A 16,297-nucleotide genomic window follows, 5' to 3' on the forward strand; every position below is an offset into this window, starting at 1 on the left:
TCTAATTTAGTCACTAAAATTAGTTTATATTTCATGATTTTCTTGTAGTGTTACTTATCAGGACATCTTTTTAAAGAGTTTTGTTGATGTTGGTTCACATCCAAGGTGATGAGTTTTTAGTAAAAGGAAAATGGTTTTTTACACTCATGCTCCACCCTACACCGCAATAGATATTAATATTTTAATTATTTTTTACTTTTTATTTTAAAAATTATTTTGACATTTTGCATATTGTTTATATTTTCATTAAAGAGATTTTCTATTCTTTTTAATTTTTTTTATTACAAATATTAATATTTTGTTGTGGGTGTAAGGTGGAGTAAGGTGTCAAAATATCATCACCCAAAAAATTATTGGTATTTAAATTAGTTTTTATTATTGATCAATCGTTTCTAAATTAGTATCTAATTAACTACCAACTATTTAGATTCTAAAGTTGCTAACTAAAATATTATTCTTTAATATTATGAAGAATTAATTAAATTATACAAAAGTTAAAATCATAATGTTGATGAAAGTTGAGTTTAATTATGATGTTTTAGTTTTACTTATTTATACTTATATAGTATATATGGAATCATATCCAAAGTACACCTCTAATAAATACAAATGTTACTCCAACTAGTAATTTTTTTGTCAACCACAGTAGTTTTAAAGCTCACAATAAAAGAGAAGATAATGTTAATTATTGTGTAATTAGAAGGAAGAAAAATTAGAGAAGAAACAGTGCACATGGAGAATTTTGATTGTGTAATTATTGTATCTTTTACATTTAAAAAATTTGAATATATATTTAAACTTCCCTTAGGTATGATTATTGTATCTAAATGAAGTTTGGATTTTTTTTTTTTAAATGTTGGTGTAAACACCTCTCTGAAAAAGAATTTTTATTACATTAACACGACCCTTTGTATAAATAGATAGACAAAGAAAAGGTATATAATAATAAAAACAAAAATACTATAATATGGTTTAATTTATATTATATATATACAGATTACTTTTTGTCCATATAAAATAAAAACAGATTATATATTTTGAAGAACTTATTAAAATAAAACGAAAAATAACTTCTACAATTATCACAAAAAGACTTGCACAAACACTCATCTTAGAACATAATTTCAAACATAACTTTCTCCAACTTCTAAACACACCCTTATTCAACTTGACCTAATCCTAATATGGGTTTATAACTTTAACCCCTACAACAACCAAAAACATTCTCCCATCCTAATCCTAGTGTTCATTATAGAAAGTTGAACTTATCAAGCTCATGTTCTACCATTATTTATACATATACATACACATATATATGCGCCTCATTAAATGTCTTTGGATGATTGTTGCATTTATGGGCGTGATGATCCATGATCTTATGATTATTTACTTGGTAAACTTGTACCTAGTAAGAGCATAATCAACAATGATGTCAAGCTGTTCCATGTTGAGTTGTTCTTCGTTGCTGTTGTCAACTTTCTTCAGAAAACGACCTGCTCTCCATCCTGCTAGCTTGAAACCAAATTCCTTGAAAGCTTTCTTCAGTTCATCCTTGCTTAGATAACCATCTCCATTAAGATCTGCTTTTTTCAAAATATCCCTTATCTGATTTTCAGCCATGATTATCTGTGGAGATAGGGTCTTGTGTGGAGTCTTAGTAGGGATGAACACAGGCATTTTCAGATCTTCTTTTTCTTCTGTCTCAAGCTTGATCACTAGCTACTGCTTAAGTGTACTTGTGAGATGAGTTAGAATATGGTTTTTGAAAGGCCAAGATGAAAGGATTATATAGCCAAGTCTCATGCTTCTTATCACCAATAGTAGATGTGACTTTTTATACTTTTCATTATGTATTTATCACTGTCCAAATCTTAATAATGGTACTTTAGGGTGAAAGAAAAAAATTATATTTTATATGCCTTCAAGATTTTTAACATTATTATTTGTCATGATTTTTTATTTATTTATTTTTATCCGAAAATTATGAAAATAAATATAAAAAACTACTTCAGGGTTGATTTAACCCTTATAAAAAAATATGAGCCGTCACCTGTAAAACACCTTTGAACCAACTAAAAAACAGAGCAGTTCCTGACAAAATCATATAAAATTTGACATAAATCACTAAAACAAATACATACAAATCAAAGGAACAAGACATTGATCGAAAAATTTGTACAAATACTATAATTAAATAATAAGAGATGATGTTTATTTTTTTTATTATTTTGATTATAAGGAGATAGATAATTGAGATTCTTAAACATGTTTTCGCATATTAAAATTTTGACCAATTATTTTAAAAAATACTATATTGAAACTTAGGAGAGAAAAACTAATAATTTCCACAACTAAAAAAAAAGTTAGTCATTAAATATCGTTAAAGAAATATTATGGATGGAAAAAATAATCAAATAATTGCATGAAGAAGGTTAATCATTTACTATAATGACACTTGTAGCTAGATATGATTCTAAAGTTTTTCTCTTTTTTAACATTATCATTGTAATTAATTTTGTTATTCTAAAGATGCAATAATTATTGTTCTGGCTCAGACCAGATTAGATTCTTGGGACAAGTGTCTTATATATGCTTATCTTTTATTCGTTAAATCTTGAAAGGGAAGATAAATAATAACTAAGAATATATATATATATATATATATATATATATTAAATTGTTTATATGTAAATCAAAATATATTATACAATATTACCACTACAAGAAAATCATGAAATAGAAACCAATTTGTAGAAAACAAAATAATTAGTTATAATAATAACTAAATTAGAGACCATTTTAGAAACTAAAAAAAATTAGTTTCTAAATTAGTTTATATTATTTTCTATTATTGTTAAATAGTTTCTAAATTGATATCTAATTAGCAACCAAGGTTTTTGCTACCAAATTTAGAAACTAAATAATTTGTAGTTAAAATCTTAGTTGCTAATTAGATACCAATTTAGAAACTATTTAACAATAATAGAAAATAATAGAAACTAATTTAAAAATCAATTTTTTTTTAGTTTTTAAAATGGTCTCTATTTTAGTTCCTATTGTAACTAATTATATTGGTCTCTAAAAATTTGTTTCTATTAGACGATTTTCTTGTAGTGTAGTTTAATCAATAATGTCTTTTTTCAAATGATACCTCTTCACATTATGTACCATGCAAACATATTTAACACCTCTCACTCACGCATCATGCATCACGTAAACATATTTAACAATTTAGTTATAATAAAAATTAAAAAAATATGAAATAATTGATGGTGTGTGAATACAAATAAAAAAAATTAATAGTATAAAAAAATATATTAGAATTTTTATATAAAGAACATATTTTACTCAAATAATACTATATCGTATCCCTTATATACCATTTCAATTTTAATTATACGAAATTAGTGTGTATTAAATGTGATTTCGGTTCCTATTAACTGTGATTCTGATAAAAATATTTTATGTTTGAATTTTTATTATTCTCATACAAATTGTTTTTGTCTCTCAAATCTCGGTTTGAATGAAATTTATAAAAGTATTTTTCATTTTGATTAAACTTGTTTTTAAGGTAAAATTCCTAGCATAACTCATTTTACTTTAAAATATATTTTAATGAAAAATAATTTTACAAAATCAATTCTATTCAAAATCAAATTTGCTACACACTAATTAGTTTTATTCGTAAAAAAGAAGTCAGCAAAACAAGAATGAATAAGTGAATAAGTTAAAAAAAAAAAAATCAGTTTGGAATACTGTTTTTACACAACTTTAACACTAAAGTCTGTAAATTGTTTTTAAAAATCGTAAAACAGATTTTTTTAAGTTCTAAATTAACAACTTTAGTTATTGAAATGTCACATTGGAGAAAAGAAAATTAGAACCACTTTTTAAGTGGAAAAAGAACATAAAAAACGAACACATGTAGAAGCTCTTTCTTGTTTTCTTTTCAAGGATTAGAAGTTTGAAAATCAAGTTATTTCAATATAGAACAATCCTGCAACTTTGTACTTATATATAATGATAAAAGGGTTGGATCATTCCAAATCCTCATATTTTAATATAATTTTTTTCTGATAAAAAAATTATATATTATAATCTAAAAATAAACAGAATCAGTAGCATATGTTGACCACAAATATTAAAAAGATATATTCTTGTAACTATGAATTGGTATTTTAGTACTACAAAAAAATTATTAAATAAAAATTAATTTTAAATATTAAAATAATTAGTTAGTATTTAAGTAAATTAGAGACTATTTTATAAACTAAAAAAATTTATTAGTATTTAAATTAATTTATATTATTAATAAAAAATTATAAAATAAATTTTGGTATCTAATCTTTTAGATACTAAGATTTTAGCTACTTACTACTTTATATTCTAAATTAGTCTCTATTAATCTTTTAGATACCAATTTAAAATCTAAAATATTAGTAACTAAAATCTAGGTAGTTAATTTAAATATCATTTTAAAAATTATTTTAATTTTTTTTATTAATAATACAAATAATTTTAAATACCAATAAATTTTTAGTCTCTAAATTAATATTTAATTTAATTAATATAATAACTAATTATTTTGATATTTGTTTTTTCTCATAGTGTTTATTATTCTATCGATAAGGAAAAAATTAATAAATAAAAATATTTAAAAAATACTTCTACTCTAACAAATACACATTTCTACATCTAAGTTATCATGCATTGTATCTACATATCTTTCTTTTCGTAATAATGCTTTGAAGCATATATAGATGTTTCTTTTCGTAATGATGCTTTGAAGCATAATAGATGGAATAACAAAAGTAAAAGGACAATACGAATAAAAGTGAAAGGACAACACCAATTATTTGCTTTGAACGGGAACATTTAATTACTATATTGTATAGAAAATAAATAAATTATTGTCTGATAGAAAAGAAAAAGAAAACACCGAGAAATAAGATAGATATACTAGAGAAATAAAAAAATAAAATGTTAAATTTTAAAAAATAAAGAAATATATATATATATATATAATTTTTTTTTTCTAAAACCCTTATGTTAGTTATGTAAATTTGCATAATTCAAAATTAATTGCTTACAAGACTTTGATGATTGATTGTTTGTGAAAATATAAGTCTTCGTCTAAACAAACACTTAACAAATAATTTTTTATTTTATTCATTTAAAATTTTAAATAATATAACTATTATCTTCTTAATCGTAATTGAGTTTTATTTTTAAATTTAATATAAACAAATATATTGATTATATTTCTTAATATGTGTGTTGTTTTCTAAAATAAAAAAGAAACGAAAATCATGTTTCATAGAGAATAAAAACATTGGTCAAAGAGTGAAAGTGTGTTGAAACTTATCTAAAACTGATAAATTCGTTATTCTTGACAAGATCTTTATAACCCTAATTTAACCATTAATTAAGTAAGACATTATTCTTATTCTCTTCATTTTATTTTAGTAGTAAACAATTACTAAACTAAGTGAGTGTAAGTAGTGATATCTTATATATAGAATTACTAAACCTCTGATAGTTTATATTTTTTTAATATAATAAGAAAAATTATAATTTTATTAGTGAAATATTATGTAACACTTAGTTAATAAAGATCATTTCATGTTTGTTTATCTTAATTACTAATGAAGTTTAAAAAAAATTAATCAAATTAACATTTGTGTTAAATTTTTAATTTTGTTATAATCAAAATAAAATATAATCAAATATTTATTGTACTTAATTAATCGATCATTCACCCTCTAAGATGAGATGTAAGTGATTATCAGTATTTAGTGTTACTTATATTTTATATTTATCTATATATTTTATTATAATGTAAATTAAAATATTCTATTTAAAAGATATTATTGTAATATAAACTAAATTATTTTATTTAATATTTCATTATATATAAAAACATTGTTAGCAATTATTCAACGCGCATATAAAAAAATATCATGAAAAAAGGAATTTCTAAAACATTTATAATTTTAAAAATATGTATTTAAAACATAAATAAATATGAATATAAAATAGTTATTACGAAGGAAATATTTAGGGGGAAAACTCCACTTTTGATTATAATGATATCATTTTAAGTTCAAGTAAAAAAAAATATAAATTAGTTTTAACTTCAACTTAAAACTAATAAAATATCTTACATAAAATATTAAATAATTAATATAACATGTCATGATTATCTAATATATTTATATATATATATATATAATCACTACAAGAAAATAATCAAATAGAAACCAATTTTTAGAAACCAAAATAATTAGTTGCAATAGTAACTAGAGACCATTTTAAAAACTAAAACAAAAATTGGTTTCTAAATTAGTTTCTATTATTGTTAAATAGTTTCTAAATTGGTATCTAATTAGCAACAAAGGTTTTAACTACCAATTATTTAATTTCTAAATTTGGTCTCCAAAACTTTGGTTGCTAATTAGATACCAATTTAGAAACTATTTAACAATAGTAAAAACTAATTTAGAAGCCAATTTTTGTTTTAGTTTTTAAAATGGTCTCTAATTTAGTTACTTTTGCAACTAATTATTTTGATTTCTAAAAATTGGTTTCTATTTCATGTTTTCTTGTAGTGAATATTCTAAAATTTCAATTTTCAAAAATTACATAAAGTAAATCTAAGTGCAAATAAATATATACTCGTAGTTTTGTTTATCAGGTAAGATTATCTATTTCAATTAGGAAGTGAATTTTATCAATGTTACAAAATCAGTTTATAAAATAAGATTTGTATTCAATTATATACTATAAAATGTCATTATCTTTAATTGATGTGAGATGTTCAATACACCTTCTCACACTAAGACTTGTCAACTTGTGCGTTGAAATATATATTCATGGATGATCCGATAACGGGTGACATGATAAACCTAACAACTCTTACTAGGATATCAAATAATCTGAAAGCATTCCCAATGAATTTAGGAATGGTAGAAAGTGTGTTCTTCGTGATTCAGGTATATCTTTTGAACCTTCAAGCTAATTTCATTCCATTTAGTCCAAAAATTGATGATCTTTTGCATCTCAGCAGCTGTCACATTGCTCAATAGCTGACACTTAAAGAGAACAAAACTATATATATGACAAAATTACGGTAAAATATAAAATAGTTTATTGAATCAAATCTATTATTCACACAAAAATGAAGCTATATATAATAATTAATATATTAATAATTACGAAGCAGCAGAGATGTCTAATTACAATTTAGCATTTGAAACTATAGGGGATTGCCAGAAGTGAAAGTTAAGGTACCCTGGTTTTTATGCAGTTTCCGACAAGAAAAATTGATGTTGTTTGTTGTAACAGGTAAGTCCATAAATGGTAAGATGTCATGAGCTCTGCTTTATAGTTGTTGTGTATTCCTTTTCCTTGTCTAATGACAAAAATGATTTCTGTGCAGACAGTGTTTTAAGATTCTCAATGGATACAATGATGCAGGATTAGATGTAGGAAAGAGGACTTAACCCCTAACACAAAAGAGATTGATGATTCAGTCACATTATGGAGTGTACTCAAATGTGGGTGTGTGCTTTATTTACAATATATTTCAATGTTTTTGTTGGATTTGGAGTAAATTTGAAACTTTTTTTCATTTATATACCTTCGGGATAGAACGATTCTGTGTTTGTAGGAGTGTCGATCAAATGACACAAGTTTAGGTATATTTCCTAAAGTATGTATTAACGATAATTAAATTTTAAGAAAATTAGGTAATGTGAGTGTTATTGGTGATATCCACCTTAATCAAGATTCAACAATGAAATAACTCATTATAAATATGTACTACAACCATGTTAAATATATATTATTATTATAACATTTATTGCACTCGAATCTTGAACACTTACTTAAATATTGAAGAACTTTTTGTAGGTGTCCTCATGATAGAGAGTTGAAACTCTAACGATCGAAGACTGAAGAACGAGAAAGACTAAAGGAGGAGATTCAATTGTTTAACCGGTGAATACTGGTGTCTTAGTCCTCTTACAAGAACAATAATTTATAATCTAGAACTTTATTTATGGAAGTTGTAAGGATGTGTTATAATAAATTAAATATAGTTGAATGTTAAAATTTTGTTACTCTTGCTAAGTTTATCATATTGAAATAAAAATATTTATATAAATGTTTGATTTTGTTAATTATCACCAATTATGCACGACGATTCTTAGAAATTTAAATATGATCATTAAAAGTTATATATACACGAGAAAGTTGAGTAATTGATAAAAAAAAAAACAGGCACAAATACATAATCTTAAGGTTTTTAATTAAATATATTCTCATAATCTTTTATAATGTTAAGATTTTAAATTAAATATAATCTCATAATTTTTTATATAATTATATAGGTTGTTTATGTTGACATAGTACAACTAAAGATTTTTGGTTATAAATAGTGTTTAAAATAAAGATTACAAAATTTTTCTTATTTATATTGGTGTTTGGATCTTGTATGGGTATGTTATCAATAAGAAAATAAAGATAAAGGTGGAGTAGATGGTTAGATTTGGGTAGGAGATAGAATTAAAAAAAGCAAAACATGTAGTAAAAGGTAATGTAAAATCTGTTATTATAATTGTTTATGGTTGGCTTTGGAAGGTATATGTGTGGCAAAGAAGAATTAACATTGAAACAAGAAGAAGAAGGACAGTGTATTAAAATAAGTATATATTTTTTATTAAAATTTTATTTTATTATTAATATTATTATTTTATTTTATTAAAATATATGTGTTAGTTAAATTGATTTAATAAGTATAAATTCAAAAATAACCTAACCTGATTTTCTTTTGTTTTTCTTCATTTTAGGGGAGAGGATATTTATTATTCACACTTTATCCTCTCCTCTTATTCCCCACAAAATCTTTGATCCAAATAATTTATATCCTCTCATATATATTTGCTTGTGAACAATACATATAAAGAATCTAACATATCCTAAATATTTTTGGCATTGTTAATATTAATAAATATTCCTTTTTATATAATATTTATCATTGAAATTTTTATAAAAAAATTAACTAACTTTGAATGATAATTTACAAGTGTAAAGAGATTTTGCCTTATGTTATTTTATGTTATTTTGGACATCTATACTTACATATCTATATTTTTATTATATTAAGATAATATAATTTTAAGTTGATTCAAGTGGAAAGATTATACAATTAATTATTTTATTAAATAATGTACTGGTCGGGTCCGTACGATCGAGCGGAGGTCTAATATCTGGTCAAGGTCGACTGAAACCATCAAACCCAAAGAGGATTAACGAGACTAATCAATGATCAAGCAGTAGGTAATACATAATTAATTACAATCCATATCCTTAATCCGATCCAATAACAAAAGGTCCATGATAATCATAAATAGGTAGAGATTCACAGAATCAGGTACCTCATCATTTAGTACTAATAGCACCAAGCGTTTTGTCCAAAATTCATTCGAGATTCTTACGTGAAATTTTAATAAAAAACTATTCCGGGAGAATTTTTCAGAAATTTTGTGCAAACGAAACTCTACCAAAACTTGTGAATATTCGCCCTACTTTCTACAATTTTATTCTGGGTCCGTATTGCGTTGAAAAATTCCGAAAAAATTCACACAAGTACTTTCATATGTTGTTTGCACCCAGGTAAGGAGACACGTCCATAAACAAATCACAAAAATGAGATACAGGGAAGAAAAGACAGAATGTTTTGTTTTCCGAACACTAGTTTTGTTCACTCTTGGTCTGTGATTTACTACGCCTTATTCCTTGAGTTTTTTGGTCTGAAATTTTTACCAGACATTCGTCATTGTGTGTGTTGAGTTTTGGCTTGGGTTTGAGCCCAAAATTCGTCTCACAAGATTCACAATAAATTTTTTATTCAAAATTGTCAAGGCTGAAAGGAAGGTTTGTTTGTGTGTGAAACTGTTTGATTTTTTTCTTAGGTGAATACTCATCCGTTTGACCTGAAATTTATCGCGTTTTGTTCCAAATTCAATCGAGATTCTTACGTGGAATTTCAAGAAAAAATTATTTCGGGAGAATTTTTATGAAATTTTGTGCAAACCAAGTCTATCTTCTACCAAACCTTGTGAAATTTTACCATACTTTCTACAATTTTATTCTGGGGTCCATATCGTGTTGAAAAATTCCAAAAAAATTCACAGAAGTACTTTCATATGTTTTTTGCACCTAGGTAACGAGGCATGTCCATAAAAAAATCACAAAAATGAGATATTGGGAAGAAAAGAAAGAACATTTTGTTTTCCGAAAAACAGTTTTGTTCAATCTCGGTCTGGCACTTACTACGCCTTATTCTTGGGTCTTTTGGTCTGAAATTTTTACCAGACATTCGTCATTGTGTGTGTTGAGTTTTGGCTTGGGTTTGAGCCCAAAATTCGTCCCACAAGATTTGCAATAAAATTTTTATTCATCATTGCTAGGGCTCAAAGGAAGGTTCGTGTGTGTGTGAAACTGTTTGATATTTTTCTAGGTGAGTACTCATCTGTTTGACCTGAAATTTGTCGTTCAAAATTCAATCAAGATTCTTACGTCGAATTTCCAAAAAAATTATTTCAGGAGAATTTTTCATAAATTTTGTGCAAACCAAGGCTAACCTTTACCAAAACTTTTGAAATTTCGCCATATTTTCTGCAATTTTCTTCTGGGGTCGTATTGCGTTGAATAATTATGAAAAAATTCACACAAGTATTTTCATATGTTGTTTACACCTACATAAGGAGGCACATCCATAAACAAATCACAAATAGGAGATATTGGGAAGAAAAGCTAGGACGTTTTGTTTTCCGAAAACAAGTTTTGTTCACTCTCGGTTTGGGACTTACTACACCTTATTTCTTGGGTCTTTTGGTCTGAAATTTTTACCAGACATTCGTCATTGTGTGTATTGAGTTTTGTCTTGGTTTTGAACCCAAAATTCGCCCCACAAGATTCACAATAAATTTTTTATTCATCACTGGTACGAAATTTTTACCAGACGTTCGTCACTGTGTTTGTTGAGTTTTGGCTGAGATTTGAGCCCCAGATTCGTCCCACAAGATTGGCAATAAATTTTTTATTCATCACTGTCAGGGCTGAAAGGAGGGTTCTTTTGTGGGCGAAACTATTTGATTTTTCTCGTGGGTGAATACTCATCCTTTTGACCTGAAATTTGTCGCGTTTTGTCCCAAATTCAGTGGAGATTCTTACGTGGATTTTAAGGAAAAACTATTTCGGGAGAATTTTTCAGAAATTTTGTGCAAACCAAGACTATCCTCTACCAAAACTTGTGAAATTTGGCCCGTATGGCGCTGAAAAAATTCACACGAGTACTTTCCTATGTTGTTTGCACCCAGCTAAGGAGGCACGTCCATAAACAAATCACACAAAGAAGATACGGGGTAGAAAAGCCATGCCGTTTTGTTTTTGGAAAACCAGTTTTGTGTGCTCTCGGTCTGGGAATTTCTACGCCTTACTCCTTGGATATTTTGGTCTGAAATTTTTACCAGACGTTCGTCACTGTGTCTAATAAGTTTTGACTGAGATTTGAGACCCAGATTCGTCTCACAAGATTGGCAATAAATTTTTTATTCATCACTGCCAGGGCTGAAAGGAGGGTTCGTTTGTGTGCGAAACTGTTTGATTTTTTTCGTTGGTGAATACTCATCCGTTTGACCTGAAATTTGTCGCGTTTTGTCCCAAATTCAGTGGAGATTCTTACGTGGAATTTTAGGAAAAAACTATTTCGGTAGAATTTTTCAGAAATTTTGTGCGAACCAAGGCCATCATCTACCAAAACTTGTGAAATTTGGCCATACTTTCTGCAATTTTAATTTGGGCCGTATTCCGCTGAAAAAATTCATACGAGTACTTTCCTATGTTCTTTGCACCCAGGTAAGGAGGCACGTCCATAAAAAAATCACAAAAAGAAGATACGGGGAAGAAAAGCCATGAGGGTTTGTTTTCGGAAAACCAGTTTTGTTCGCTCTCGGTCTGGGACTTACTACGCCTTACTCCTTGGATATTTTGGTCTGAAATTTTTACCAGACGTTCGTCACGGTGTCTGATAAGTTTTGGTTGAGATTTGAGACCAATATTCGTCTCACAAGATTGGCAATAAATTTTTTATTCATCACTGCCAGGGCTGAAAGGAGGGTTCGTTTGTGTGGGAAACTGTTTGATTTTTTTTGTGGGTAAATACTCATCCGTTTGACCTGAAATTTGTTGCGTTTTGTCCTAAATTCAGTGGAGATTTTTACGTGGAATTTCAGGCAAAATCTATTTTGGGAGAATTTTTCAGAAATTTTGTGCAAACCAAGGCTAACCTCTACCAAAACTTGTGAAATTTGGCCCTACTTTCTGCAATTTTATTCTGGGCCGTATTGTGCTGAAAAAATTCACACGACTACTTTCCTATGGTGTTTGCACCCAGGTAAGGAGTCACGTCCATAAAAAAATCACAAAAAGAAGATACGGGGAAGAAAAGCCATGACGTTTTGTTTTCGGAAAACCAGTTTTTCTCGCTCTCGGTCTGGGACTTACTACGCCTTACTCCTTGGATAATTTGGTCTGAAATTATCACAAGATTGGTCTGAAATTTCTACGCCTTACTCCTTGGATATTTTGGTCTGAAATTTGGTCTGGAACCAGATTCGTCTCACAAGATTGGCAATAAATTTTTTATTCGTCACTGTCAGGGCTGAAAGGAGGGTTCGTTTGTGAGCGAAACTGTTTGATTTTTTTCGTTGTTGAATACTCATCCGTTTGACCTGAAATTTAGTAAGGCGTAGTAAGTCGTAGTAAGTCGTAGTAAGGAGTAAGGCGTAGTAAGTCCCAGACCGAGAGCGAGAAAAACTGGTTTTCCGAAAACAAAACGTCATGGCTTTTCTTCCCCGTATCTTCTTTTTGTGATTTTTTTATGGACGTGACTCCTTACCTGGGTGCAAACACCATAGGAAAGTAGTCGTGTGAATTTTTTCAGCACAATACGGCCCAGAATAAAATTGCAGAAAGTAGGGCCAAATTTCACAAGTTTTGGTAGAGGTTAGCCTTGGTTTGCACAAAATTTCTGAAAAATTCTCCCAAAATAGATTTTGCCTGAAATTCCACGTAAAAATCTCCACTGAATTTAGGACAAAACGCAACAAATTTCAGGTCAAACGGATGAGTATTTACCCACAAAAAAAATCAAACAGTTTCCCACACAAACGAACCCTCCTTTCAGCCCTGGCAGTGATGAATAAAAAATTTATTGCCAATCTTGTGAGACGAATATTGGTCTCAAATCTCAACCAAAACTTATCAGACACCGTGACGAACGTCTGGTAAAAATTTCAGACCAAAATATCCAAGGAGTAAGGCGTAGTAAGTCCCAGACCGAGAGCGAACAAAACTGGTTTTCCGAAAACAAACCCTCATGGCTTTTCTTCCCCGTATCTTCTTTTTGTGATTTTTTTATGGACGTGCCTCCTTACCTGGGTGCAAAGAACATAGGAAAGTACTCGTATGAATTTTTTCAGCGGAATACGGCCCAAATTAAAATTGCAGAAAGTAGGGCCAAATTTCACAAGTTTTGGTAGATGATGGCCTTGGTTCGCACAAAATTTCTGAAAAATTCTACCGAAATAGTTTTTTCCTGAAATTCCACGTAAGAATCTCCACTGAATTTGGGACAAAACGCGACAAATTTCAGGTCAAACGGATGAGTATTCAACAACGAAAAAAATCAAACAGTTTCGCTCACAAACGAACCCTCCTTTCAGCCCTGACAGTGACGAATAAAAAATTTATTGCCAATCTTGTGAGACGAATCTGGTTCTCAAATCTCAGTCAAAACTTATCAGACACAATGACGAACGTCTGGAAAAAATTTCAGACCAAATTATCCAAGGAGTAAGGCGTAGTAAGTCCCAGACCGAGAGCGAGAAAAACTGGTTTTCCGAAAACAAAACGTCATGGCTTTTCTTCCCCGTATCTTCTTTTTGTGATTTTTTTATGGACGTGACTCCTTACCTGGGTGCAAACACCATAGGAAAGTAGTCGTGTGAATTTTTTCAGCACAATACGGCCCAGAATAAAATTGCAGAAAGTAGGGCCAAATTTCACAAGTTTTGGTAGAGGTTAGCCTTGGTTTGCACAAAATTTCTGAAAAATTCTCCCAAAATAGATTTTGCCTGAAATTCCACGTAAAAATCTCCACTGAATTTAGGACAAAACGCAACAAATTTCAGGTCAAACGGATGAGTATTTACCCACAAAAAAAATCAAACAGTTTCCCACACAAACGAACCCTCCTTTCAGCCCTGGCAGTGATGAATAAAAAATTTATTGCCAATCTTGTGAGACGAATATTGGTCTCAAATCTCAACCAAAACTTATCAGACACCGTGACGAACGTCTGGTAAAAATTTCAGACCAAAATATCCAAGGAGTAAGGCGTAGTAAGTCCCAGACCGAGAGCGAACAAAACTGGTTTTCCGAAAACAAACCCTCATGGCTTTTCTTCCCCGTATCTTCTTTTTGTGATTTTTTTATGGACGTGCCTCCTTACCTGGGTGCAAAGAACATAGGAAAGTACTCGTATGAATTTTTTCAGCGGAATACGGCCCAAATTAAAATTGCAGAAAGTAGGGCCAAATTTCACAAGTTTTGGTAGATGATGGCCTTGGTTCGCACAAAATTTCTGAAAAATTCTACCGAAATAGTTTTTTCCTGAAATTCCACGTAAGAATCTCCACTGAATTTGGGACAAAACGCGACAAATTTCAGGTCAAACGGATGAGTATTCAACAACGAAAAAAATCAAACAGTTTCGCTCACAAACGAACCCTCCTTTCAGCCCTGACAGTGACGAATAAAAAATTTATTGCCAATCTTGTGAGACGAATCTGGTTCTCAAATCTCAGTCAAAACTTATCAGACACAATGACGAACGTCTGGAAAAAATTTCAGACCAAATTATCCAAGGAGTAAGGCGTAGTAAGTCCCAGACCGAGAGCGAGAAAAACTGGTTTTCCGAAAACAAAACGTCATGGCTTTTCTTCCCCGTATCTTCTTTTTGTGATTTTTTTATGGACGTGACTCCTTACCTGGGTGCAAACACCATAGGAAAGTAGTCGTGTGAATTTTTTCAGCACAATACGGCCCAGAATAAAATTGCAGAAAGTAGGGCCAAATTTCACAAGTTTTGGTAGAGGTTAGCCTTGGTTTGCACAAAATTTCTGAAAAATTCTCCCAAAATAGATTTTGCCTGAAATTCCACGTAAAAATCTCCACTGAATTTAGGACAAAACGCAACAAATTTCAGGTCAAACGGATGAGTATTTACCCACAAAAAAAATCAAACAGTTTCCCACACAAACGAACCCTCCTTTCAGCCCTGGCAGTGATGAATAAAAAATTTATTGCCAATCTTGTGAGACGAATATTGGTCTCAAATCTCAACCAAAACTTATCAGACACCGTGACGAACGTCTGGTAAAAATTTCAGACCAAAATATCCAAGGAGTAAGGCGTAGTAAGTCCCAGACCGAGAGCGAACAAAACTGGTTTTCCGAAAACAAACCCTCATGGCTTTTCTTCCCCGTATCTTCTTTTTGTGATTTTTTTATGGACGTGCCTCCTTACCTGGGTGCAAAGAACATAGGAAAGTACTCGTATGAATTTTTTCAGCGGAATACGGCCCAAATTAAAATTGCAGAAAGTAGGGCCAAATTTCACAAGTTTTGGTAGATGATGGCCTTGGTTCGCACAAAATTTCTGAAAAATTCTACCGAAATAGTTTTTTCCTGAAATTCCACGTAAGAATCTCCACTGAATTTGGGACAAAACGCGACAAATTTCAGGTCAAACGGATGAGTATTCAACAACGAAAAAAATCAAACAGTTTCGCTCACAAACGAACCCTCCTTTCAGCCCTGACAGTGACGAATAAAAAATTTATTGCCAATCTTGTGAGACGAATCTGGTTCTCAAATCTCAGTCAAAACTTATCAGACACAATGACGAACGTCTGGAAAAAATTTCAGACCAAATTATCCAAGGAGTAAGGCGTAGTAAGTCCCAGACCGAGAGCGAGAAAAACTGGTTTTCCGAAAACAAAACGTCATGGCTTTTCTTCCCCGTATCTTCTTTTTGTGATTTTTTTATGGACGTGACTCCTTACCTGGGTGCAAACACCATAGGAAAGTAGTCGTGTGAATTTTTTCAGCACAATACGGCCCAGAATAAAATTGCAGAAAGTAGGGCCAAATTTCACAAGTTTTGGTAG

Source organism: Phaseolus vulgaris, chromosome 1 (genome assembly GCF_051622355.1).
Source record: "Phaseolus vulgaris cultivar YP4 chromosome 1, ASM5162235v1, whole genome shotgun sequence".
NCBI lineage: Eukaryota > Viridiplantae > Streptophyta > Magnoliopsida > Fabales > Fabaceae > Phaseolus > Phaseolus vulgaris.